This window comes from Copadichromis virginalis, linkage group LG3, assembly GCF_057382275.1.
Source record: "Copadichromis virginalis isolate Kocher_CV1m ecotype Utaka linkage group LG3, C_Virginalis_male_GT1.1, whole genome shotgun sequence".
In the NCBI taxonomy this organism is placed as follows: Eukaryota; Metazoa; Chordata; class Actinopteri; order Cichliformes; family Cichlidae; genus Copadichromis; species Copadichromis virginalis.
The window spans coordinates 58,151,797-58,177,366 of NC_140620.1; the positions used below are offsets into that span (position 1 = coordinate 58,151,797).

The 25,570-nt window shown below is 57.9% G+C and overlaps 9 non-coding genes and 6 pseudogenes across 9 annotated transcripts; all 15 read left to right on the forward strand.

Moving 5' to 3' along the window:
* Positions 1-775: 775 nt before the first annotated feature.
* On the forward strand, positions 776-894 carry LOC146715672 (5S ribosomal RNA). The gene has a single exon (XR_014919667.1). It is a non-coding gene; the product is annotated as a 5S ribosomal RNA (ribosomal RNA).
* A 1,528-nt stretch (positions 895-2,422) lies between these two features.
* LOC146715673 (5S ribosomal RNA) lies at positions 2,423-2,541 on the forward strand (annotated as a pseudogene).
* Positions 2,542-4,350: 1,809 nt separating this feature from the next.
* On the forward strand, positions 4,351-4,469 carry LOC146715674 (5S ribosomal RNA). Its single transcript, XR_014919549.1, has one exon. It is a non-coding gene; the product is annotated as a 5S ribosomal RNA (ribosomal RNA).
* A 1,294-nt stretch (positions 4,470-5,763) lies between these two features.
* On the forward strand, positions 5,764-5,882 carry LOC146715675 (5S ribosomal RNA). Its single transcript, XR_014919522.1, has one exon. It is a non-coding gene; the product is annotated as a 5S ribosomal RNA (ribosomal RNA).
* A 1,413-nt stretch (positions 5,883-7,295) lies between these two features.
* LOC146715676 (5S ribosomal RNA) lies at positions 7,296-7,414 on the forward strand (annotated as a pseudogene).
* Positions 7,415-11,763: 4,349 nt separating this feature from the next.
* Positions 11,764-11,882, forward strand: LOC146715677 (5S ribosomal RNA). The gene has a single exon (XR_014919550.1). It is a non-coding gene; the product is annotated as a 5S ribosomal RNA (ribosomal RNA).
* Positions 11,883-14,484: 2,602 nt separating this feature from the next.
* LOC146715678 (5S ribosomal RNA) lies at positions 14,485-14,603 on the forward strand. Its single transcript, XR_014919864.1, has one exon. It is a non-coding gene; the product is annotated as a 5S ribosomal RNA (ribosomal RNA).
* Positions 14,604-16,139: 1,536 nt separating this feature from the next.
* LOC146715679 (5S ribosomal RNA) lies at positions 16,140-16,258 on the forward strand (annotated as a pseudogene).
* Positions 16,259-17,942: 1,684 nt separating this feature from the next.
* Positions 17,943-18,061, forward strand: LOC146715680 (5S ribosomal RNA; annotated as a pseudogene).
* A 901-nt stretch (positions 18,062-18,962) lies between these two features.
* On the forward strand, positions 18,963-19,081 carry LOC146715681 (5S ribosomal RNA). Its single transcript, XR_014919551.1, has one exon. It is a non-coding gene; the product is annotated as a 5S ribosomal RNA (ribosomal RNA).
* A 1,810-nt stretch (positions 19,082-20,891) lies between these two features.
* On the forward strand, positions 20,892-21,010 carry LOC146715682 (5S ribosomal RNA). Its single transcript, XR_014919552.1, has one exon. It is a non-coding gene; the product is annotated as a 5S ribosomal RNA (ribosomal RNA).
* Positions 21,011-21,674: 664 nt separating this feature from the next.
* Positions 21,675-21,793, forward strand: LOC146715683 (5S ribosomal RNA; annotated as a pseudogene).
* A 1,053-nt stretch (positions 21,794-22,846) lies between these two features.
* Positions 22,847-22,965, forward strand: LOC146715684 (5S ribosomal RNA). The gene has a single exon (XR_014919553.1). It is a non-coding gene; the product is annotated as a 5S ribosomal RNA (ribosomal RNA).
* A 1,257-nt stretch (positions 22,966-24,222) lies between these two features.
* LOC146715685 (5S ribosomal RNA) lies at positions 24,223-24,341 on the forward strand. The gene has a single exon (XR_014919903.1). It is a non-coding gene; the product is annotated as a 5S ribosomal RNA (ribosomal RNA).
* Positions 24,342-25,395: 1,054 nt separating this feature from the next.
* On the forward strand, positions 25,396-25,514 carry LOC146715686 (5S ribosomal RNA; annotated as a pseudogene).
* The last annotated feature ends 56 nt before the right edge of the window (positions 25,515-25,570 follow it).

Consider the following 25,570-nt stretch of genomic DNA (forward strand, 5'->3'; position numbering starts at 1 on the left):
GCTGCTGGCTGAGGCCACTTACACCACACCAGTGCCTGTGGCTTCTGGCTGAGGCGACTTACACCACACCAGGGCCTGTGGCTGCTGGCTGAGGCCACTTACACCACACCAGGGCCTGTGGCTGCTGGCTTAGGCCACCTACACCACACCAGGGCGTTAGTTGCTATTGAGGCCAATTACACCACACCATGGTCTGTGGCTCTTGCTCAGGTCACTTACACCACACCAGGGCCTGTGGCACTGGCTGAGGCCACTTACACCACACCAGGGCCTGTGGCTGCTGGCTGAGGCCACTTACACCACACAAGGGCTTGTGGCTGCTGGCTGAGGCCACCTACACCACACCAGGGCCTGTGGCTGCTGGCTGAGGCCACCTACACCACACCAGGGCCTGTGGCTCTTGCTCAGGCCACTTACACCACACCAGGGCCTGTGGCTCTTGCTCTGGCCACTTACACCACACCAGGGCCTGTGGCTCTTGCTCAGGCCACTCATATCACACCAGGCCCTGTGCTTCTGGCTGAGGCCATCTTCACCAAACCAGGCCCTGTGCTGCTTGCTGTGGCCATGTACAACACACCAGGCCCTGTGCTGTTTCCTGAGGCCATCTTCAACAATCCAGGGCCTGTGCTGTTGGATAAATGCCAAACTGAGCCTTTGGGTTAGGGTATTATGCAAACATGCAGGTATGGTTATAGGATTGTCTTCGTAACTTCAGGTACTTGCCACCTAATCACTTGAATCCATAAATTGAGACATTGTGCTGGGCCCAGCAGCTTACGGCCATACCACCCTGAGCACGCCCGACCTCGTCTGATCTCGGAAGCTAAGCAGGGCTGGGCTTGGTTAGTACTTGGATGGGAGACTACCTGGGAATACCTGGTGCTGTAAGCCTTTCATTTTCATGTCATTGAACTGCTTTTGATCCAGAGAAGGGGTGTATTAAAAGACCAAAAGCAGCTGCCCATTAATGAGGGCACATTAACGACACTGCTTTTGGCTGTTTTCCAATGTCTTGTGCTGCTAGCTGATGCCACCTACACCACACCAGGGCCTGAGTGACCGGCTGGGGCCACTTACACCACATCAGGGCCTGTGGCTCTGGCTGAGGCCACTTACACCACACCAGGGCCTGTGGCTGCTGGCTGAGGCCAGTTACACCACACCAGAGCCTGTGGCTGCTGGCTGAAGCCACTTACACCACACCAGGGCCTTAGTTGCTATTGAGGCCAATTACACCACACCAGGGTATGTGGCTCTTGCTCAGGCCACTTACACCACACCAGGGCCTTAGTTGCTATTGAGGCCAATTACACCACACCAGGGCCTGTGGCACTGGCTGAGGCCACTTACACCACACCAGGGCCTGTGGCTGCTGGCTGAGGCCACTTACACCACACCAGTGCCTGTGGCTTCTGGCTGAGGCCACTTACACCACACCAGGGCCTGTGGCTGCTGGCTGAGGCCACTTACACCACACCAGGGCCTGTGGCTCTTGCTCAGGCCACTCACATCACACCAGGCCCTGCGCTTCTGGCCGAGGCCATCTTCACCAAACCAGGCCCTGTGGTTCTTGCTCAGGCCACTTACACCACACCAGGGCCTTATTTGCTATTGAGGCCACTTACACCACACCAGGGCCTGTGGCACTTGCTCAGGCCACTTACACCACACCAGGGCCTGTGGCACTTGCTCAGGCCACTTACACCACACCAGGGCCTGTGGCACTTGCTCAGGCCACTTACACCACACCAGGGCCTGTGGCACTTGCTCAGGCCACTTACACCACACCAGGGCCTGTGGCTGCTGGCTGAGGCCACTTACACCACACCAGGGCCTGTGGCTCTTGCTCAGGCCACTTACACCACACCAGGGCCTGTGGCACTGGCTGAGGCCACTTAGACCACACCAGGGCCTGTGGCTGCTGGCTGAGGCCACCTACACCACACCAGGGCCTGTGGCTGCTGGCTGAGGCCACTTACACCACACCAGGGCCCTTTTGCTGCTGGCTGAGGCCACTTACACCACACCAGTGCCTGTGGCTTCTGGCTGAGGCGACTTACACCACACCAGGGCCTGTGGCTGCTGGCTGAGGCCACTTACACCACACCAAGGCCTGTGGCTCTTGCTCAGGCCACTCACATCACACCAGGCCCTGCGCTTCTGGCCGAGGCCATCTTCACCAAACCAGGCCCTGTGCTGCTTGCTGTGGCCATGTACAACACACCAGGCCCTGTGCTGGTTCCTGAGGCCATCTTCAACAATCCAGGGCCTGTGCTGTTGGATAAATGCCAAACTGAGCCTTTGGGTTAGGGTATTATGCAAACATGCAGGTATGGTTATAGGATTGTCTTCGTAACTTCAGGTACTTGCCACCTAATCACCTGAATCCATAAATTGAGACATTGTGCTGGGGCCAGCAGCTTACGGCCATACCACCCTGAGCACGCCCGACCTCGTCTGATCTCGGAAGCTAAGCAGGGCTGGGCTTGGTTAGTACTTGGATGGGAGACTGCCTGGGAATACCTGGTCCTGTAAGCCTTTCATTTTCATGTCATTGAACCGCTTTTGATCCAGAGAAGGGGTGTATTAAAAGACCAAAAGCAGCTGCCCATTAATGAGGGCACATTAACGACACTGCTTTTGGCTGTTTTCCAATGTCTTGTGCTGCTAGCTGATGCCACCTACACCACACCAGGGCCTGAGTGACCGGCTGGGGCCACTTACACCACATCAGGGCCTGTGGCTCTTGCTCAGGCCACTTACACCACACCAGGGCCTGTGGCTCTTGCTCAGGCCACTCATATCACACCAGGCCCTGTGCTTCTGGCTGAGGCCACTTAGACCACACCAGGGCCTGTGGCTGCTGGCTGAGGCCACTTACACCACACCAGGGCCTGTGGCTGCTGGCTGAGGCCATCTACACCACACCAGGGCCTGTGGCTGCTGGCTGAGGCCAATTACACCACACCAGGGCCTTAGTTGCTATTGAGGCCAATTACACCACACCATGGTCTGTGGCTCTTGCTCAGGCCACTTACACCACACCAGGGCCTGTGGCACTGGCCGAGGCCACTTACACCACACCAGGGCCTGTGGCTGCTGGCTGAGGCCACTTACACCACACAAGGGCTTGTGGCTGCTGGCTGAGGCCACCTACACCACACCAGGGCCTGTGGCTGCTGGCTGAGGCCACCTACACCACACCAGGGCCTGTGGCTCTTGCTCAGGCCACTTACACCACACCAGGGCCTGTGGCTCTTGCTCAGGCCACTTACACCACACCAGGGCCTGTGGCTCTTGCTGAGGCCACTCATATCACACCAGGCCCTGTGCTTCTGGCTGAGGCCACTTAGACCACACCAGGGCCTGTGGCTGCTGGCTGAGGCCACTTACACCACACCAGGGCCTGTGGCTGCTGGCTGAGGCCATCTACACCACACCAGGGCCTGTGGCTGCTGGCTGAGGCGACTTACACCACACCAGGGCCCTTTTGCTGCTGGCTGAGGCCACTTACACCACACCAGTGCCTGTGGCTTCTGGCTGAGGCGACTTACACCACACCAGGGCCTGTGGCTGCTGGCTGAGGCCACTTACACCACACCAGGGCCTGTGGCTGCTGGCTGAGGCCACCTACACCACACCAGGGCCTTAGTTGCTATTGAGGCCAATTACACCACACCAGGGTCTGTGGCTCTTGCTCAGGCCACTTACACCACACCAGGGCCTGTGGCACTGGCTGAGGCCACTTACACCACACCAGGGCCTGTGGCTGCTGGCTGAGGCCACCTACACCACACCAGGGCCTTAGTTGCTATTGAGGCCAATTACACCACACAAGGGCCTGTGGCTGCTGGCTGAGGCCACCTACACCACACCAGGGCCTGTGGCTGCTGGCTGAGGCCACTTACACCACACCAGGGCCTGTGGCTCTTACTCAGGCCACTTACACCACACCAGGGCCTGTGGCACTGGCTGAGGCCACTTAGACCACACCAGGGCCTGTGGCTGCTGGCTGAGGCCACTTACACCACACCAGGGCCTGTGGCTGCTGGCTGAGGCCACTTACACCAAACCAGGGCCTGTGGCTGCTTGCTGAGGCCATCTTCACCAAACCAGGCCCTGTGCTGCTTGCTGTGGCCATGTAAAACACACCAGGTCCTGTGCTGGTTCTTGAGGCCATCTTCAACAATCCAGGGCCTGTGCTGTTGGATAAATGCCAAACTGAGCCTTTGGGTTAGGGTATTATGCAAACATGCAGGTATGGTTATAGGATTGTCTTCGTAACTTCAGGTACTTGCCACCTAATCACTTGAATCCATAAATTGAGACATTGTGCTGGGGCCAGCAGCTTACGGCCATACCACCCTGAGCACGCCCGACCTCGTCTGATCTCGGAAGCTAAGCAGGGCTGGGCTTGGTTAGTACTTGGATGGGAGACTGCCTGGGAATACCTGGTGCTGTAAGCCTTTCATTTTCATGTCATTGAACCGCTTTTGATCCAGAGAAGGGGTGTATTAAAAGACCAAAAGCAGCTGCCCATTAATGAGGGCACATTAACGACATTGCTTTTGGCTGTTTTCCAATGTCTTGTGCTGCTAGCTGATGCCACCTACACCACACCACGGCCTTATTTGCTGGCTGAGGCCACATACACCAAACCAGGGCCTTAGTTGCTATTGAGGCCAATTACACCACACCAGGGCCTGTGGCTCTTGCTCAGGCCACTTACACCACACCAGGGCCTGTGGCTCTTGCTCAGGCCACTTACACCACACCAGGGCCTGTGGCTCTTTCTCAGGCCACTCATATCACACCAGGCCCTGTGCTTCTGGCTGAGGCAACTTAGACCAAACCAGGGCCGGTGGCTGCTGGCTGAGGCCACTTACACCACACCAGGGCCTGTGGCTGCTGGCTGAGGCCATCTACACCACACCAGGGCCTGTGGCTGCTGGCTGAGGCGACTTACACCACACCAGGGCCCTTTTGCTGCTGGCTGAGGCCACTTACACCACACCAGTGCCTGTGGCTTCTGGCTGAGGCGACTTACACCACACCAGGGCCTGTGGCTGCTGGCTGAGGCCACTTACACCACACCAGGGCCTGTGGCTGCTGGCTTAGGCCACCTACACCACACCAGGGCGTTAGTTGCTATTGAGGCCAATTACACCACACCATGGTCTGTGGCTCTTGCTCAGGCCACTTACACCACACCAGGGCCTGTGGCACTGGCTGAGGCCACTTACACCACACCAGGGCCTGTGGCTGCTGGCTGAGGCCACTTACACCACACAAGGGCTTGTGGCTGCTGGCTGAGGCCACCTACACCACACCAGGGCCTGTGGCTGCTGGCTGAGGCCACCTACACCACACCAGGGCCTGTGGCTCTTGCTCAGGCCACTTACACCACACCAGGGCCTGTGGCTCTTGCTCTGGCCACTTACACCACACCAGGGCCTGTGGCTCTTGCTCAGGCCACTCATATCACACCAGGCCCTGTGCTTCTGGCTGAGGCCATCTTCACCAAACCAGGCCCTGTGCTGCTTGCTGTGGCCATGTACAACACACCAGGCCCTGTGCTGTTTCCTGAGGCCATCTTCAACAATCCAGGGCCTGTGCTGTTGGATAAATGCCAAACTGAGCCTTTGGGTTAGGGTATTATGCAAACATGCAGGTATGGTTATAGGATTGTCTTCGTAACTTCAGGTACTTGCCACCTAATCACTTGAATCCATAAATTGAGACATTGTGCTGGGCCCAGCAGCTTACGGCCATACCACCCTGAGCACACCCGACCTCGTCTGATCTCGGAAGCTAAGCAGGGCTGGGCTTGGTTAGTACTTGGATGGGAGACTGCCTGGGAATACCTGGTGCTGTAAGCCTTTCATTTTCATGTCATTGAACTGCTTTTGATCCAGAGAAGGGGTGTATTAAAAGACCAAAAGCAGCTGCCCATTAATGAGGGCACATTAACGACACTGCTTTTGGCTGTTTTCCAATGTCTTGTGCTGCTAGCTGATGCCACCTACACCACACCAGGGCCTGAGTGACCGGCTGGGGCCACTTACACCACATCAGGGCCTGTGGCTCTGGCTGAGGCCACTTACACCACACCAGGGCCTGTGGCTGCTGGCTGAGGCCAGTTACACCACACCAGAGCCTGTGGCTGCTGGCTGAAGCCACTTACACCACACCAGGGCCTTAGTTGCTATTGAGGCCACTTACACCACACCAGGGCCTGTGGCTGCTGGCTGAGGCCACCTACACCACACCAGGGCCTTAGTTGCTATTGAGGCCAATTACACCACACCAGGGTCTGTGGCTCTTGCTCAGGCCACTTACACCACACCAGGGCCTGTGGCACTGGCTGAGGCCACTTACACCACACCAGGGCCTGTGGCTGCTGGCTTAGGCCACCTACACCACACCAGGGCCTTAGTTGCTATTGAGGCCAATTACACCACACAAGGGCCTGTGGCTGCTGGCTGAGGCCACCTACACCACACCAGGGCCTGTGGCTGCTGGCTGAGGCCACTTACACCACACCAGGGCCCTTTTGCTGCTGGCTGAGGCCACTTACACCACACCAGGGCCTGTGGCTGCTGGCTGAGGCCACTTACACCACACCAGGGCCTGTGGCTGCTGGCTGAGGCCACCTACACCACACCAGGGCATTAGTTGCTATTGAGGCCAATTACACCACACCAGGGTCTGTGGCTCTTGCTCAGGCCACTTACACCACACCAGGGCCTGTGGCTCTTGCTCAGGCCACTTACACCACACCAGGGCCTGTGGCTGCTGGCTGAGGCCACTTACACCACACCAGGGCCTGTGGCTGCTGGCTGAGGCCACCTACACCACACCAGGGCCTGTGGCTGCTGGCTGAGGCCACCTACACCACACCAGGGCCTGTGGCTGCTGGCTGAGGCCACTTACACCACACCAGGGCCTGTGGCTGCTGGCTGAGGCCACTTACACCACACCAAGGCCTGTGGCTCTTGCTCAGGCCACTCACATCACACCAGGCCCTGCGCTTCTGGCCGAGGCCATCTTCACCAAACCAGGCCCTGTGCTCCTTGCTGTGGCCATGTACAACACACCAGGCCCTGTGCTGGTTCCTGAGGCCATCTTCAACAATCCAGGGCCTGTGCTGTTGGATAAATGCCAAACTGAGCCTTTGGGTTAGGGTATTATGCAAACATGCAGGTATGGTTATAGCATTGTCTTCGTAACTTCAGGTACTTGCCACCTAATCACTTGAATCCATAAATTGAGACATTGTGCTGGAGCCAGCAGCTTACGGCCATACCACCCTGAGCACGCCCGACCTCGTCTGATCTCGGAAGCTAAGCATGGCTGGGCTTGGTTAGTACTTGGATGGGAGACTGCCTGGGAATACCTGGTGCTGTAACCCTTTGATTTTCATGTCATTGAACCGCTTTTGATCCAGAGAAGGGGTGTATTAAAAGACCAAAAGCAGCTACCCATTAATGAGGGCACATTAACGACACTGCTTTTGGCTCTTTTCCAATGTCTTGTGCTGCTAGCTGATGCAACCTACACCACACAAGGGCCTGAGTGACCGGCTGGGGCCACTTACACCACATCAGGGCCTGTGGCTCTGGCTGAGGCCACTTTCACCACACCAGGGCCTGTGGCTGCTGGCTGAGGCCACCTACACCACACCAGGGCATTAGTTGCTATTGAGGCCAATTACACCACACCAGGGTCTGTGGCTCTTGCTCAGGCCACTTACACCACACCAGGGCCTGTGGCTCTTGCTCAGGCCACTTACACCACACCAGGGCCTGTGGCTGCTGGCTGAGGCCACCTACACCACACCAGGGCATTAGTTGCTATTGAGGCCAATTACACCACACCAGGGTCTGTGGCTCTTGCTCAGGCCACTTACACCACACCAGGGCCTGTGGCTCTTGCTCAGGCCACTTACACCACACCAGGGCCTGTGGCACTGGCTGAGGCCACTTACACCACACCAGGGCCTGTGGCTGCTGGCTGAGGCCACTTACACCACACCAGGGCCTGTGGCTGCTGGCTGAGGCTACTTACACCACACCAGGGCCTGTGGCTGGTGGCTGAGGCCACCTACACCACACCAGGGCCTGTGGCTGCTGGCTGAGGCGACTTATACCACACCAGGGCCCTTTTGCTGCTGGCTGAGGCCACTTACACCACACCAGTGCCTGTGGCTTCTGTCTGAGGCGACTTACACCACACCAGGGCCTGTGGCTGCTGGCTGAGGCCAATTATACCACACCAGGGTCTGTGGCTCTTGCTCAGGCCACTTACACCATACCAGGGCCTGTGGCACTGGCTGAGGCCACTTACACCACACCAGGGCCTGTGGCTGCTGGCTGAGGCCACTTACACCACACCAGGGCCTGTGGCTGCTGGCTGAGGCCACTTACACCACACCAGGGCCTGTGGCTGCTGGCTGAGGCCACCTACACCACACCAGGGCCTGTGGCTGCTGGCTGAGGCGACTTACACCACACCAGGGCCCTTTTGCTGCTGGCTGAGGCCACTTACACCACACCAGTGCCTGTGGCTTCTGGCTGAGGCGACTTACACCACACCAGGGCCTGTGGCTGCTGGCTGATGCCACCTACACCACACCAGGGCCTGAGTGACCGGCTGGGGCCACTTACACCACATCAGGGCCTGTGGCTGCTGGCTGAGGCCAGTTACACCACACCAGAGCCTGTGGCTGCTGGCTGAAGCCACTTACACCACACCAGGGCCTTAGTTGCTATTGAGGCCACTTACACCACACCAGGGCCTGTGGCTGCTGGCTGAGGCCACCTACACCACACCAGGGCCTGTGGCTGCTGGCTGAGGCCACTTACACCACACCAGGGCCTGTGGCTGCTGGCTGAAGCCACTTACACCACACCAGGGCCTTAGTTGCTATTGAGGCCACTTACACCACACCAGGGCCTGTGGCTGCTGGCTGAGGCCACCTACACCACACCAGGGCCCTTTTGCTGCTGGCTGAGGCCACTTACACCACACCAGTGCCTGTGGCTTCTGGCTGAGGCCACTTACACCACACCAGGGCCTGTGGCTGCTGGCTGAGGCCACTTACACCACACCAGGGCCTGTGGCTCTTGCTCAGGCCACTCACATCACACCAGGCCCTGCGCTTCTGGCCGAGGCCATCTTCACCAAACCAGGCCCTGTGGTTCTTGCTCAGGCCACTTACACCACACCAGGGCCTTATTTGCTATTGAGGCCACTTACACCACACCAGGGCCTGTGGCACTTGCTCAGGCCACTTACACCACACCAGGGCCTGTGGCTGCTGGCTGAGGCCACTTACACCACACCAGGGCCTGTGGCTCTTGCTCAGGCCACTTACACCACACCAGGGCCTGTGGCTGCTGGCTGAGGCCACTTACACCACACCAGGGCCTGTGGCTGCTGGCTGAGGCCACCTACACCACACCAGGGCCTGTGGCTGCTGGCTGAGGCCACCTGCACCACACCAGGGCCTGTGGCTGCTGGCTGAGGCGACTTACACCACACCAGGGCCCTTTTGCTGCTGGCTGAGGCCACTTACACCACACCAGTGCCTGTGGCTTCTGGTGAGGCGACTTACACCACACCAGGGCCTGTGGCTGCTGGCTGATGCCACCTACACCACACCAGGGCCTGAGTGACCGGCTGGGGCCACTTACACCACATCAGGGCCTGTGGCTGCTGGCTGAGGCCAGTTACACCACACCAGAGCCTGTGGCTGCTGGCTGAAGCCACTTACACCACACCAGGGCCTTAGTTGCTATTGAGGCCACTTACACCACACCAGGGCCTGTGGCTGCTGGCTGAGGCCACCTACACCACACCAGGGCCTGTGGCTGCTGGCTGAGGCCACTTACACCACACCAGGGCCTGTGGCTGCTGGCTGAAGCCACTTACACCACACCAGGGCCTTAGTTGCTATTGAGGCCACTTACACCACACCAGGGCCTGTGGCTGCTGGCTGAGGCCACCTACACCACACCAGGGCCCTTTTGCTGCTGGCTGAGGCCACTTACACCACACCAGTGCCTGTGGCTTCTGGCTGAGGCCACTTACACCACACCAGGGCCTGTGGCTGCTGGCTGAGGCCACCTACACCACACCAGGGCCTGTGGCTGCTGGCTGAGGCGACTTACACCACACCAGGGCCCTTTTGCTGCTGGCTGAGGCCACTTACACCACACCAGTGCCTGTGGCTTCTGGCTGAGGCGACTTACACCACACCAGGGCCTGTGGCTGCTGGCTGATGCCACCTACACCACACCAGGGCCTGAGTGACCGGCTGGGGCCACTTACACCACATCAGGGCCTGTGGCTCTGGCTGAGGCCACTTACACCACACCAGGGCCTGTGGCTGCTGGCTGAGGCCACTTACACCACACCAGGGCATTAGTTGCTATTGAGGCCAATTACACCACACCAGGGTATGTGGCTCTTGCTCAGGCCACTTACACCACACCAGGGCCTGTGGCTGCTGGCTGAGGCCACCTACACCACACCAGGGCCTGTGGCTGCTGGCTGAGGCGACTTATACCACACCAGGGCCCTTTTGCTGCTGGCTGAGGCCACTTACACCACACCAGTGCCTGTGGCTTCTGTCTGAGGCGACTTACACCACACCAGGGCCTGTGGCTGCTGGCTGAGGCCAATTATACCACACCAGGGTCTGTGGCTCTTGCTCAGGCCACTTACACCACACCAGGGCCTGTGGCACTGACTGAGGCCACTTACACCACACCAGGGCCTGTGGCTGCTGGCTGAGGCCACTTACACCACAACAGGGCCTGTGGCTGCTGGCTGAGGCCACTTACACCACACCAGGGCCTGTGGCTGCTGGCTGAGGCCACCTACACCACACCAGGGCCTGTGGCTGCTGGCTGAGGCGACTTACACCACACCAGGGCCCTTTTGCTGCTGGCTGAGGCCACTTACACCACACCAGTGCCTGTGGCTTCTGGCTGAGGCGACTTACACCACACCAGGGCCTGTGGCTGCTGGCTGATGCCACCTACACCACACCAGGGCCTGAGTGACCGGCTGGGGCCACTTACACCACATCAGGGCCTGTGGCTGCTGGCTGAGGCCACTTACACCACACCAGGGCCTGTGGCTGCTGGCTGAGGCCACCTACACCACACCAGGGCCTTAGTTGCTATTGAGGCCAATTACACCACACCAGGGTCTGTGGCTCTTGCTCAGGCCACTTACACCACACCAGGGCCTGTGGCACTGGCTGAGGCCACTTACACCACACCAGGGCCTGTGGCTGCTGGCTGAGGCCACCTACACCACACCAGGGCCTTAGTTGCTATTGAGGCCAATTACACCACACAAGGGCCTGTGGCTGCTGGCTGAGGCCACCTACACCACACCAGGGCCTGTGGCTGCTGGCTGAGGCCACTTACAACACACCAGGGCCTGTGGCTCTTGCTCAGGCCACTCATATCACACCAGGCCCTGTGCTTCTGGCCGAGGCCATCTTCACCAAACCAGGCCCTGTGCTGCTTGCTGTGGCCATGTACAACACACCAGGCCCTGTGCTGGTTCCTGACGCCATCTTCAACAATCCAGGGCCTGTGCTGTTGGATAAATGCCAAACTGAGCCTTTGGGTTAGGGTATTATGCAAACATGCAGGTATGGTTATAGGATTGTCTTCGTAACTTCAGGTACTTGCCACCTAATCACTTGAATCCATAAATTGAGACATTGTGCTGGGGCCAGCAGCTTACGGCCATACCACCCTGAGCACGCCCGACCTCGTCTGATCTCGGAAGCTAAGCAGGGCTGGGCTTGGTTAGTACTTGGATGGGAGACTGCCTGGGAATACCTGGTGCTGTAAGCCTTTCATTTTCATGTCATTGAACCGCTTTTGATCCAGAGAAGGGGTGTATTAAAAGACCAAAAGCAGCTGCCCATTAATGAGGGCACATTAACGACATTGCTTTTGGCTGTTTTCCAATGTCTTGTGCTGCTAGCTGATGCCACCTACACCACACCACGGCCTTATTTGCTGGCTGAGGCCACATACACCAAACCAGGGCCTTAGTTGCTATTGAGGCCAATTACACCACACCAGGGCCTGTGGCTCTTGCTCAGGCCACTTACACCACACCAGGGCCTGTGGCTCTTGCTCAGGCCACTTACACCACACCAGGGCCTGTGGCTCTTGCTCAGGCCACTTACACCACACCAGGGCCTGTGGCTCTTTCTCAGGCCACTCATACCACACCAGGCCCTGTGCTTCTGGCTGAGGCAACTTAGACCACACCAGGGCCTGTGGCTGCTGGCTGAGGCCACTTACACCACACCAGGGCCTGTGGCTGCTGGCTGAGGCCATCTACACCACACCAGGGCCTGTGGCTGCTGGCTGAGGCGACTTACACCACACCAGGGCCCTTTTGCTGATGGCTGAGGCCACTTACACCACACCAGTGCCTGTGGCTTCTGGCTGAGGCGACTTACACCACACCAGGGCCTGTGGCTGCTGGCTGAGGCCACTTACACCACACCAGGGCCTGTGGCTGCTGGCTTAGGCCACCTACACCACACCAGGGCCTTAGTTGCTATTGAGGCCAATTACACCACACCATGGTCTGTGGCTCTTGCTCAGGCCACTTACACCACACCAGGGCCTGTGGCACTGGCTGAGGCCACTTACACCACACCAGGGCCTGTGGCTGCTGGCTGAGGCCACTTACAGCACACAAGGGCTTGTGGCTGCTGGCTGAGGCCACCTACACCACACCAGGGCCTGTGGCTCTTGCTCAGGCCACTTACACCACACCAGGGCCTGTGGCTCTTGCTCAGGCCACTTACACCACACCAGGGCCTGTGGCTCTTGCTCAGGCCACTCATATCACACCAGGCCCTGTGCTTCTGGCTGAGGCCACTTAGACCACACCAGGGCCTGTGGCTGCTGGCTGAGGCCACTTACACCACACCAGGGCCTGTGGCTGCTGGCTGAGGCCATCTACACCACACCAGGGCCTGTGGCTGCTGGCTGAGGCGACTTACACCACACCAGGGCCCTTTTGCTGCTGGCTGAGGCCACTTACACCACACCAGTGCCTGTGGCTTCTGGCTGAGGCGACTTACACCACACCAGGGCCCTTTTGCTGCTGGCTGAGGCCACTTACACCACACCAGTGCCTGTGGCTGCTGGCTGAGGCCACTTACACCACACCAGGGCCTGTGGCTTCTGGCCGAGGCCATCTTCACCAAACCAGGCCCTGTGGCTCTTGCTCAGGCCACTTACACCACACCAGGGCCTGTGGCTCTGGCTTAGGCCACTTACACCACACCAGGGCCTGTGGCTGCTGGCTGAGGCCACCTACACCACACCAGGGCCTTAGTTGCTATTGAGGCCAATTACACCACACCAGGGTCTGTGGCTCTTGCTCAGGCCACTTACACCACACCAGGGCCTGTGGCACTGGCTGAGGCCACTTACACCACACCAGGGCCTGTGGCTGCTGGCTTAGGCCACCTACACCACACCAGGGCCTTAGTTGCTATTGAGGCCAATTACACCACACAAGGGCCTGTGGCTGCTGGCTGAGGCCACCTACACCACACCAGGGCCTGTGGCTGCTGGCTGAGGCCACTTACACCACACCAGGGCCCTTTTGCTGCTGGCTGAGGCCACTTACACCACACCAGTGCCTGTGGCTTCTGGCTGAGGCGACTTACACCACACCAGGGCCTGTGGCTGCTGGCTGAGGCCACTTACACCACACCAGGGCCTGTGGCTGCTGGCTGAGGCCACCTACACCACACCAGGGAATTAGTTGCTATTGAGGCCAATTACACCACACCAGGGTCTGTGGCTCTTGCTCAGGCCACTTACACCACACCAGGGCCTGTGGCTCTTGCTCAGGCCACTTACACCACACCAGGGCCTGTGGCTGCTGGCTGAGGCCACTTACACCACACCAGGGCCTGTGGCTGCTGGCTGAGGCCACCTACACCACACCAGGGCCTGTGGCTGCTGGCTGAGGCCACCTACACCACACCAGGGCCTGTGGCTGCTGGCTGAGGCCACTTACACCACACCAGTGCCTGTGGCTTCTGGCTGAGGCGACTTACACCACACCAGGGCCTGTGGCTGCTGGCTGAGGCCACTTACACCACACCAAGGCCTGTGGCTCTTGCTCAGGCCACTCACATCACACCAGGCCCTGCGCTTCTGGCCGAGGCCATCTTCACCAAACCAGGCCCTGTGCTCCTTGCTGTGGCCATGTACAACACACCAGGCCCTGTGCTGGTTCCTGAGGCCATCTTCAACAATCCAGGGCCTGTGCTGTTGGATAAATGCCAAACTGAGCCTTTGGGTTAGGGTATTATGCAAACATGCAGGTATGGTTATAGCATTGTCTTCGTAACTTCAGGTACTTGCCACCTAATCACTTGAATCCATAAATTGAGACATTGTGCTGGAGCCAGCAGCTTACGGCCATACCACCCTGAGCACGCCTGACCTCATCTGATCTCGGAAGCTAAGCAGGGCTGGGCTTGGTTAGTACTTGGATGGGAGACTGCCTGGGAATACCTGGTGCTGTAAGCCTTTGATTTTTCATGTCATTGAACCGCTTTTGATCCAGAGAAGGGGTGTATTAAAAGACCAAAAGCAGCTGCCCATTAATGAGGGCACATTAACGACACTGCTTTTGGCTCTTTTCCAATGTCTTGTGCTGCTAGCTGATGCAACCTACACCACACAAGGGCCTGAGTGACCGGCTGGGGCCACTTACACCACATCAGGGCCTGTGGCTCTGGCTGAGGCCACTTTCACCACACCAGGGCCTGTGGCTGCTGGCTGAGGCCACCTACACCACACCAGGGCATTAGTTGCTATTGAGGCCAATTACACCACACCAGGGTCTGTGGCTCTTGCTCAGGCCACTTACACCACACCAGGGCCTGTGGCTCTTGCTCAGGCCACTTACACCACACCAGGGCCTGTGGCTGCTGGCTGAGGCCACCTACACCACACCAGGGCATTAGTTGCTATTGAGGCCAATTACACCACACCAGGGTCTGTGGCTCTTGCTCAGGCCACTTACACCACACCAGGGCCTGTGGCTCTTGCTCAGGCCACTTACACCACACCAGGGCCTGTGGCACTGGCTGAGGCCACTTACACCACACCAGGGCCTGTGGCTGCTGGCTGAGGCCACTTACACCACACCAGGGCCTGTGGCTGCTGGCTGAGGCCACTTACACCACACCAGGGCCTGTGGCTGGTGGCTGAGGCCACCTACACCACACCAGGGCCTGTGGCTGCTGGCTGAGGCGACTTATACCACACCAGGGCCCTTTTGCTGCTGGCTGAGGCCACTTACACCACACCAGTGCCTGTGGCTTCTGTCTGAGGCGACTTACACCACACCAGGGCCTGTGGCTGCTGGCTGAGGCCAATTACACCACACCAGGGTCTGTGGCTCTTGCTCAGGCCACTTACACCACACCAGGGCCTGTGGCACTGGCTGAGGCCACTTACACCACACCAGGGCCTGTGGCTGCTGGCTGAGGCCACTTACACCACACCAGGGCCTGTGGCTGCTGGCTGAGGCCACTTACACCACACCAGGGCCTGTGGCTGCTGGCTGAGGCCACCTACACCACACCAGGGCCTGTGGCTGCTGGCTGAGGCCACTTACACCACACCAGGGCCCTTTTGCTGCTGGCTGAGGCCACTTACACCACACCAGTGCCTGTGGCTTCTGGCTGAGGCGACTTACACCACACCAGGGCCTGTGGCTGCTGGCTGAGGCCACTTACACCACACCAAGGCCTGTGGCTCTTGCTCAGGCCACTCACATCACACCAGGCCCTGCGCTTCTGGCCGAGGCCATCTTCACCAAACCAGGCCCTGTGCTGCTTGCTGTGGCCATGTACAACACACCAGGCCCTGTGCTGGTTCGTGAGGCCATCTTCAACAATCCAGGGCCTGTGCTGTTGGATAAATGCCAAACTGAGCCTTTGGGTTAGGGTATTATGCAAACATGCAGGTATGGTTATAGGATTGTCTTCGTAACTTCAGGTACTTGCCACCTAATCACTTGAATCCATAAATTGAGACATTGTGCTGGGGCCAGCAGCTTACGGCCATACCACCCTGAGCAGGCCCGACCTCGTCTGATCTCGGAAGCTAAGCAGGGCTGGGCTTGGTTAGTACTTGGATGGGAGACTGCCTGGGAATACCTGGTGCTGTAAGCCTTTCATTTTCATGTCATTGAACCGCTTTTGATCCAGAGAAGGGGTGTATTAAAAGACCAAAAGCAGCTGCCCATTAATGAGGGCACATTAACGACACTGCTTTTGGCTGTTTTCCAATGTCTTGTGCTGCTAGCTGATGCCACCTACACCACACCAGGGCCTGAGTGACCGGCTGGGGCCACTTACACCACATCAGGGCCTGTGGCTCTGGCTGAGGCCACTTACACCACACCAGGGCCTGTGGCTGCTGGCTGAGGCCAGTTACACCACACCAGAGCCTGTGGCTGCTGGCTGAAGCCACTTACACCACACCAGGGCCTTAGTTGCTATATAGGCCACTTACACCACACCAGGGCCTGTGGCTGCTGGCTGAGGCCACCTACACCACACCAGGGCCTGTGGCTGCTGGCTGAGGCCACTTACACCACACCAGGGCCTGTGGCTGCTGGCTGAAGCCACTTACACCACACCAGGGCCTTAGTTGCTATTGAGGCCACTTACACCACACCAGGGCCTGTGGCTGCTGGCTGAGGCCACCTACACCACACCAGGGCCCTTTTGCTGCTGGCTGAGGCCACTTACACCACACCAGTGCCTGTGGCTTCTGGCTGAGGCCACTTACACCACACCAGGGCCTGTGGCTGCTGGCTGAGGCCACTTACACCACACCAGGGCCTGTGGCTCTTGCTCAGGCCACTCACATCACACCAGGCCCTGCGCTTCTGGCCGAGGCCATCTTCACCAAACCAGGCCCTGTGGTTCTTGCTCAGGCCACTTACACCACACCAGGGCCTTATTTGCTATTGAGGCCACTTACACCACACCAGGGCCTGTGGCACTTGCTCAGGCCACTTACACCACACCAGGGCCTGTGGCACTTGCTCAGGCCACTTACACCACACCAGGGCCTGTGGCTGCTGGCTGAGGCCACTTACACCACACCAGGGCCTGTGGCTCTTGCTCAGGCCACTTACACCACACCAGGGCCTGTGGCACTGGCTGAGGCCACTTAGACCACACCAGGGCCTGTGGCTGCTGGCTGAGGCCACTCACACCACACCAGGGCCTGTGGCTGCTAGCTGATGCCACCTACACCACACCAGGGCCTGAGTGACCGGCTGGGGCCACTTACACCACACCAGGGCCTGTGGCTCCTGGCTGAGGCCACCTACACCACACCGGGGCCTTAGTTGCTATTGAGGCCAATTACACCACACCAGGGTATGTGGCTCTTGCTCAGGCCACTTACACCACACCAGGGCCTTAGTTGCTATTGAGGCCACTTACACCACACCAGGGCCTGTGGCTGCTGGCTGAGGCCACCTACACCACACCAGGGCCTTAGTTGCTATTGAGGCCAATTACACCACACCAGGGTATGTGGCTCTTGCTCAGGCCACTCACATCACACCAGGCCCTGCTCTTCTGGCCGAGGCCATCTTCACCAAACCAGGCCCTGTGCTGCTAGCTGTGGCCATGTACAACACACCAGGCCCTGTGCTGGTTCCTGAGGCCATCTTCAACAATCCAGGGCCTGTGCTGTTGGATAAATGCTAAACTGAGCCTTTGGGTTAGGGTATTATGCAAACATGCAGGTATGGTTATAGGATTGTCTTCGTAACTTCAGGTACTTGCCACCTAATCACTTGAATCCATAAATTGAGTCATTGTGCTGGGGCCAGCAGCTTATGGCCATACCACCCTGAGCACGCCTGACCTCGTCTGATCTCGGAAGCTAAGCAGGGCTGGGCTTGGTTAGTACTTGGATGGGAGACTGCCTGTGAATACCTGGTGCTGTAAGCCTTTCATTTTCATGTCATTGAACCGCTTTTGATCCAGAGAAGGGGTGTATTAAAAGACCAAAAGCAGCTGCCCACTAATGAGGGCACATTAACGACATTGCTTTTGGCTCTTTTCCAATGTCTTGTGCTGCTAGCTGATGCCACCTACACCACACCAGGGCCTGAGTGACCGGCTGGGGCCACTTACACCACATCAGGGCCTGTGGCTCTGGCTGAGGCCACTTACACCACACCAGGGCCTGTGGCTGCTGGCTGAGGCCACCTACACCACACCAGGGCCTTAGTTGCTATTGAGGCCAATTACACCACACCAGGGCCTGTGGCTCTTGCTCAGGCCACTTACACCACACCAGGGCCTGTGGCACTGGCTGAGGCCACTTAGACCACACCAGGGCCTGTGGCTGCTGGCTGAGGCCACCTACACCACACCAGGGCCTGTGGCTGCTGGCTGAGGCGACTTACACCACACCAGGGCCCTTTTGCTGCTGGCTGAGGCCACTTACACCACACCAGTGCCTGTGGCTTCTGGCTGAGGCGACTTACACCACACCAGGGCCTGTGGCTGCTGGCTGAGGCCACTTACACCACACCAAGGCCTGTGGCTCTTGCTCAGGCCACTCACATCACACCAGGCCCTGCGCTTCTGGCCGAGGCCATCTTCACCAAACCAGGCCCTGTGCTGCTTGCTGTGGCCATGTACAACACACCAGGCCCTGTGCTGGTTCCTGAGGCCATCTTCAACAATCCAGGGCCTGTGCTGTTGGATAAATGCCAAACTGAGCCTTTGGGTTAGGGTATTATGCAAACATGCAGGTATGGTTATAGGATTGTCTTCGTAACTTCAGGTACTTGCCACCTAATCACTTGAATCCATAAATTGAGACATTGTGCTGGGGCCAGCAGCTTACGGCCATACCACCCTGAGCACGCCCGACCTCGTCTGATCTCGGAAGCTAAGCAGGGCTGGGCTTGGTTAGTACTTGGATGGGAGACTGCCTGGGAATACCTGGTGCTGTAAGCCTTTAATTTTCATGTCATTGAACCGCTTTTGATCCAGAGAAGGGGTGTATTAAAAGACCAAAAGCAGCTGCCCATTAATGAGGGCACATTAACGACACTGCTTTTGGCTGTTTTCCAATGTCTTGTGCTGCTAGCTGATGCCACCTACACCACACCAGGGCCTGAGTGACCGGCTGGGGCCACTTACACCACATCAGGGCCTGTGGCTCTGGCTGAGGCCACTTACACCACACCAGGGCCTGTGGCTGCTGGCTGAGGCCAGTTACACCACACCAGAGCCTGTGGCTGCTGGCTGAAGCCACTTACACCACACCAGGGCCTTAGTTGCTATTGAGGCCACTTACACCACACCAGGGCCTGTGGCTGCTGGCTGAGGCCACCTACACCACACCAGGGCCTGTGGCTGCTGGCTGAGGCCATTTACACCACACCAGGGCCTGTGGCTGCTGGCTGAAGCCACTTACACCACACCAGGGCCTTAGTTGCTATTGAGGCCACTTACACCACACCAGGGCCTGTGGCTGCTGGCTGAGGCCACCTACACCACACCAGGGCCCTTTTGCTGCTGGCTGAGGCCACTTACACCACACCAGTGCCTGTGGCTTCTGGCTGAGGCCACTTACACCACACCAGGGCCTTATTTGCTATTGAGGCCACTTACACCACACCAGGGCCTGTGGCTCTGGCTTAGGCCACTTACACCACACCAGGGCCTGTGGCACTTGCTCAGGCCACTTACACCACACCAGGGCCTGTGGCTGCTGGCTGAGGCCACTTACACCACACCAGGGCCTGTGGCTCTTGCTCAGGCCACTTACACCACACCAGGGCCTGTGGCACTGGCTGAGGCCACTTAGACCACACCAGGGCCTGTGGCTGCTGGCTGAGGCCACTCACACCACACCAGGGCCTGTGGCTGCTAGCTGAGGCCACTTACACCAAACCAGGGCCTGTGGCTGCTTGCTGAGGCCATCTTCACCAAACCAGGCCCTGTGGCTGCTGGCTGAGGCCACTTACACCACACAAGGGCCTTAGTTGCTATTGAGGCCAATTACACCACACCAGGGTATGTGGCTCTTGCTCAGGCCACTTACACCACACCAGGGCCTTAGTTGCTATTGAGGCCAATTACACCACACCAGGGCCTGTGGCACTGGCTGAGGCCACTTACACCACACCAGGGCCTGTGGCTGCTGGCTGAGGCCACTTACAACACACCAGGGCCTGTGGCTGCTGGCTGAGGCCACTTACACCACACAAGGGCCTGTGGCACTGGCTGAGGCCACTTACACCACACCAGGGCCTGTGGCTGCTGGCTGAGGCCACTTACAACACACCAGGGCCTGTGGCTGCTGGCTGAGGCCACTTACACCAAACCAGGGCCTGTGGCTGCTGGCTGAGGCCACTTACACCACACCAGGGCCTGTGGCTGCTGGCTGAGGCCACTTACACCAAACCAGGGCCTGTGGCTGCTGGCTGAGGCCACTTACACCACACCAGGGCCTGTGGCTGCTGGCTGAGGCCACTTACACCAAACCAGGGCCTGTGGCTGCTTGCTGAGGCCATCTTCACCAAACCAGGCCCTGTGCTGCTTGCTGTGGCCATGTAAAACACACCAGGTCCTGTGCTGGTTCTTGAGGCCATCTTCAACAATCCAGGGCCTGTGCTGTTGGATAAATGCCAAACTGAGCCTTTGGGTTAGGGTATTATGCAAACATGCAGGTATGGTTATAGGATTGTCTTCGTAACTTCAGGTACTTGCCACCTAATCACTTGAATCCATAAATTGAGACATTGTGCTGGGGCCAGCAGCTTACGGCCATACCACCCTGAGCACGCCCGACCTCGTCTGATCTCGGAAGCTAAGCAGGGCTGGGCTTGGTTAGTACTTGGATGGGAGACTGCCTGGGAATACCTGGTGCTGTAAGCCTTTCATTTTCATGTCATTGAACCGCTTTTGATCCAGAGAAGGGGTGTATTAAAAGACCAAAAGCAGCTCCCCATTAATGAGGGCACATTAACGACATTGCTTTTGGCTGTTTTCCAATGTCTTGTGCTGCTAGCTGATGCCACTTACACCACACCAGGGCCTGTGGCTGCTGGCTGAGGCCACTTACACCACACCAGGGCCTGTGGCTGCTGGCTGAGGCCACCTACACCACACCAGGGCCTTAGTTGCTATTGAGGCCAATTACACCACACAAGGGCCTGTGGCTGCTGGCTGAGGCCACCTACACCACACCAGGGCCTGTGGCTGCTGGCTGAGGCCACTTACAACACACCAGGGCCTGTGGCTCTTGCTCAGGCCACTCATATCACACCAGGCCCTGTGCTTCTGGCCGAGGCCATCTTCACCAAACCAGGCCCTGTGCTGCTTGCTGTGGCCATGTACAACACACCAGGCCCTGTGCTGGTTCCTGACGCCATCTTCAACAATCCAGGGCCTGTGCTGTTGGATAAATGCCAAACTGAGCCTTTGGGTTAGGGTATTATGCAAACATGCAGGTATGGTTATAGGATTGTCTTCGTAACTTCAGGTACTTGCCACCTAATCACTTGAATCCATAAATTGAGACATTGTGCTGGGGCCAGCAGCTTACGGCCATACCACCCTGAGCACGCCCAACCTCGTCTGATCTCGGAAGCTAAGCAGGGCTGGGCTTGGTTAGTACTTGGATGGGAGACTGCCTGGGAATACCTGGTGCTGTAAGCCTTTCATTTTCATGTCATTGAACCGCTTTTGATCCAGAGAAGGGGTGTATTAAAAGACCAAAAGCAGCTGCCCATTAATGAGGGCACATTAACGACATTGCTTTTGGCTGTTTTCCAATGTCTTGTGCTGCTAGCTGATGCCACCTACACCACACCACGGCCTTATTTGCTGGCTGAGGCCACATACACCAAACCAGGGCCTTAGTTGCTATTGAGGCCAATTACACCACACCAGGGCCTGTGGCTCTTGCTCAGGCCACTTACACCACACCAGGGCCTGTGGCTCTGGCTGAGGCCATTTTCACCACACCAGGGCCTGTGGCTGCTGGCTGAGGCCACCTACACCACACCAGGGCATTAGTTGCTATTGAGGCCAATTACACCACACCAGGGTCTGTGGCTCTTGCTCAGGCCACTTACACCACACCAGGGCCTGTGGCTCTTGCTCAGGCCACTTACACCACACCAGGGCCTGTGGCTGCTGGCTGAGGCCACCTACACCAAACCAGGGCATTAGTTGCTATTGAGGCCAATTACACCACACCAGGGTCTGTGGCTCTTGCTCAGGCCACTTACACCACACCAGGGCCTGTGGCTCTTGCTCAGGCCACTTACACCACACCAGGGCCTGTGGCTGCTGGCTGAGGCCACCTACACCACACCAGGGCCTTAGTTGCTATTGAGGCCAATTACACCACACAAGGGCCTGTGGCTGCTGGCTGAGGCCACCTACACCACACCAGGGCCTGTGGCTGCTGGCTGAGGCCACTTACACCACACAAGGGCTTGTGGCTGCTGGCTGAGGCCACCTACACCACACCAGGGCCTGTGCTGCTTGCTGTGGCCATGTACAACACACCAGGCCCTGTGCTGTTTCCTGAGGCCATCTTCAACAATCCAGGGCCTGTGCTGTTGGATAAATGCCAAACTGAGCCTTTGGGTTAGGGTATTATGCAAACATGCAGGTATGGTTATAGGATTGTCTTCGTAACTTCAGGTACTTGCCACCTAATCACTTGAATCCATAAATTGAGACATTGTGCTGGGCCCAGCAGCTTACGGCCATACCACCCTGAGCACGCCCGACCTCGTCTGATCTCGGAAGCTAAGCAGGGCTGGGCTTGGTTAGTACTTGGATGGGAGACTGCCTGGGAATACCTGGTGCTGTAAGCCTTTAATTTTCATGTCATTGAACCGCTTTTGATCCAGAGAAGGGGTGTATTAAAAGACCAGAAGCAGCTCCCCATTAATGAGGGCACATTAACGACACTGCTTTTGGCTGTTTTCCAATGTTTTGTGCTGCTAGCTGATGCCACCTACACCACACCAGGGCCTGAGTGACCGGCTGGGGCCACTTACACCACATCAGGGCCTGTGGCTCTGGCTGAGGCCACTTACACCACACCAGGGCCTGTGGCTGCTGGCTGAGGCCAGTTACACCACACCAGAGCCTGTGGCTGCTGGCTGAAGCCACTTACACCACACCAGGGCCTTAGTTGCTATTGAGGCCACTTACACCACACCAGGGCCTGTGGCTGCTGGCTGAGGCCACCTACACCACACCAGGGCCTGTGGCTGCTGGCTGAGGCCACTTACACCACACCAGGGCCTGTGGCTGCTGGCTGAAGCCACTTACACCACACCAGGGCCTTAGTTGCTATTGAGGCCACTTACACCACACCAGGGCCTGTGGCTGCTGGCTGAGGCCACCTACACCACACCAGGGCCCTTTTGCTGCTGGCTGAGGCCACTTACAACACACCAGTGCATGTGGCTTCTGGCTGAGGCCACTTACACCACACCAGGGCCTGTGGCTGCTGGCTGAGGCCACTTACACCACACCAGGGCCTGTGGCTCTTGCTCAGGCCACTCACATCACACCAGGCCCTGCGCTTCTGGCCGAGGCCATCTTCACCAAACCAGGCCCTGTGGTTCTTGCTCAGGCCACTTACACCACACCAGGGCCTGTGGCTCTGGCTTAGGCCACTTACACCACACCAGGGCCTGTGGCTCTGGCTTAGGCCACTTACACCACACCAGGGCCTGTGGCACTGGCTGAGGCCACTTAGACCACACCAGGGCCTGTGGCTGCTGGCTGAGGCCACTCACACCACACCAGGGCCTGTGGCTGCTAGCTGAGGCCACTTACACCAAACCAGGGCCTGTGGCTGCTTGCTGAGGCCATCTTCACCAAACCAGGCCCTGTGCTGCTTGCTGTGGCCATGTAAAACACACCAGGTCCTGTGCTGGTTCTTGAGGCCATCTTCAACAATCCAGGGCCTGTGCTGTTGGATAAATGCCAAACTGAGCCTTTTGGTTAGGGTATTATGCAAACATGAAGGTATGGTTATAGGATTGTCTTCGTAACTTCAGGTACTTGCCACCTAATCACTTGAATCCATAAATTGAGACATTGTGCTGGGGCCAGCAGCTTACGGCCATACCACCCTGAGCACGCCTGACCTCGTCTGATCTCGGAAGCTAAGCAGGGCTGGGCTTGGTTAGTACTTGGATGGGAGACTGCCTGGGAATACCTGGTGCTGTAAGCCTTTCATTTTCATGTCATTGAACCGCTTTTGATCCAGAGAAGGGGTGTATTAAAAGACCAGAAGCAGCTCCCCATTAATGAGGGCACATTAACGACATTGCTTTTGGCTGTTTTCCAATGTCTTGTGCTGCTAGCTGATGCCACCTACACCACACCAGGGCCTGAGTGACCGGCTGGGGCCACTTACACCACATCAGGGCCTGTTGCTCTGGCTGAGGCCACTTACACCACACCAGGGCCTGTGGCTGCTGGCTGAGGCCACCTACACCACACCAGGGCCTTAGTTGCTATTGAGGCCAATTACACCACACCAGGGTATGTGGCTCTTGCTCAGGCCACTTACACCACACCAGGGCCTTAGTTGCTATTGAGGCCAATTACACCACACCAGGGCCTGTGGCTCTTGCTCAGGCCACTCACATCACACCAGGCCCTGCGCTTCTGGCCGAGGCCATCTTCACCAAACCAGGCCCTGTGGCTCTTGCTCAGGCCACTTACACCACACCAGGGCCTGTGGCTCTGGCTTAGGCCACTTACACCACACCAGGGCCTGTGGCACTTGCTCAGGCCACTTACACCACACCAGGGCCTGTGGCTGCTGGCTGAGGCCACTTACACCACACCAGGGCCTGTGGCTCTTACTCAGGCCACTTACACCACACCAGGGCCTGTGGCACTGGCTGAGGCCACTTAGACCACACCAGGGCCTGTGGCTGCTGGCTGAGGCCACTTACACCACACCAGGGCCTGTGGCTGCTGGCTGAGGCCACTTACACCAAACCAGGGCCTGTGGCTGCTTGCTGAGGCCATCTTCACCAAACCAGGCCCTGTGCTGCTTGCTGTGGCCATGTAAAACACACCAGGTCCTGTGCTGGTTCTTGAGGCCATCTTCAACAATCCAGGGCCTGTGCTGTTGGATAAATGCCAAACTGAGCCTTTGGGTTAGTGTATTATGCAAACATGCAGGTATGGTTATAGGATTGTCTACGTAACTTCAGGTACTTGCCACCTAATCACTTGAATCCATAAATTGAGACATTGTGCTGGAGCCAGCAGCTTTCGGCCATACCACCCTGAGCACGCCCGACCTCGTCTGATCTCGGAAGCTAAGCAGGGCTGGGCTTGGTTAGTACTTGGATGGGAGACTGCCTGGGAATACCTGGTGCTGTAAGCCTTTCATTTTCATGTCATTGAACCGCTTTTGATCCAGAGAAGGGGTGTATTAAAAGA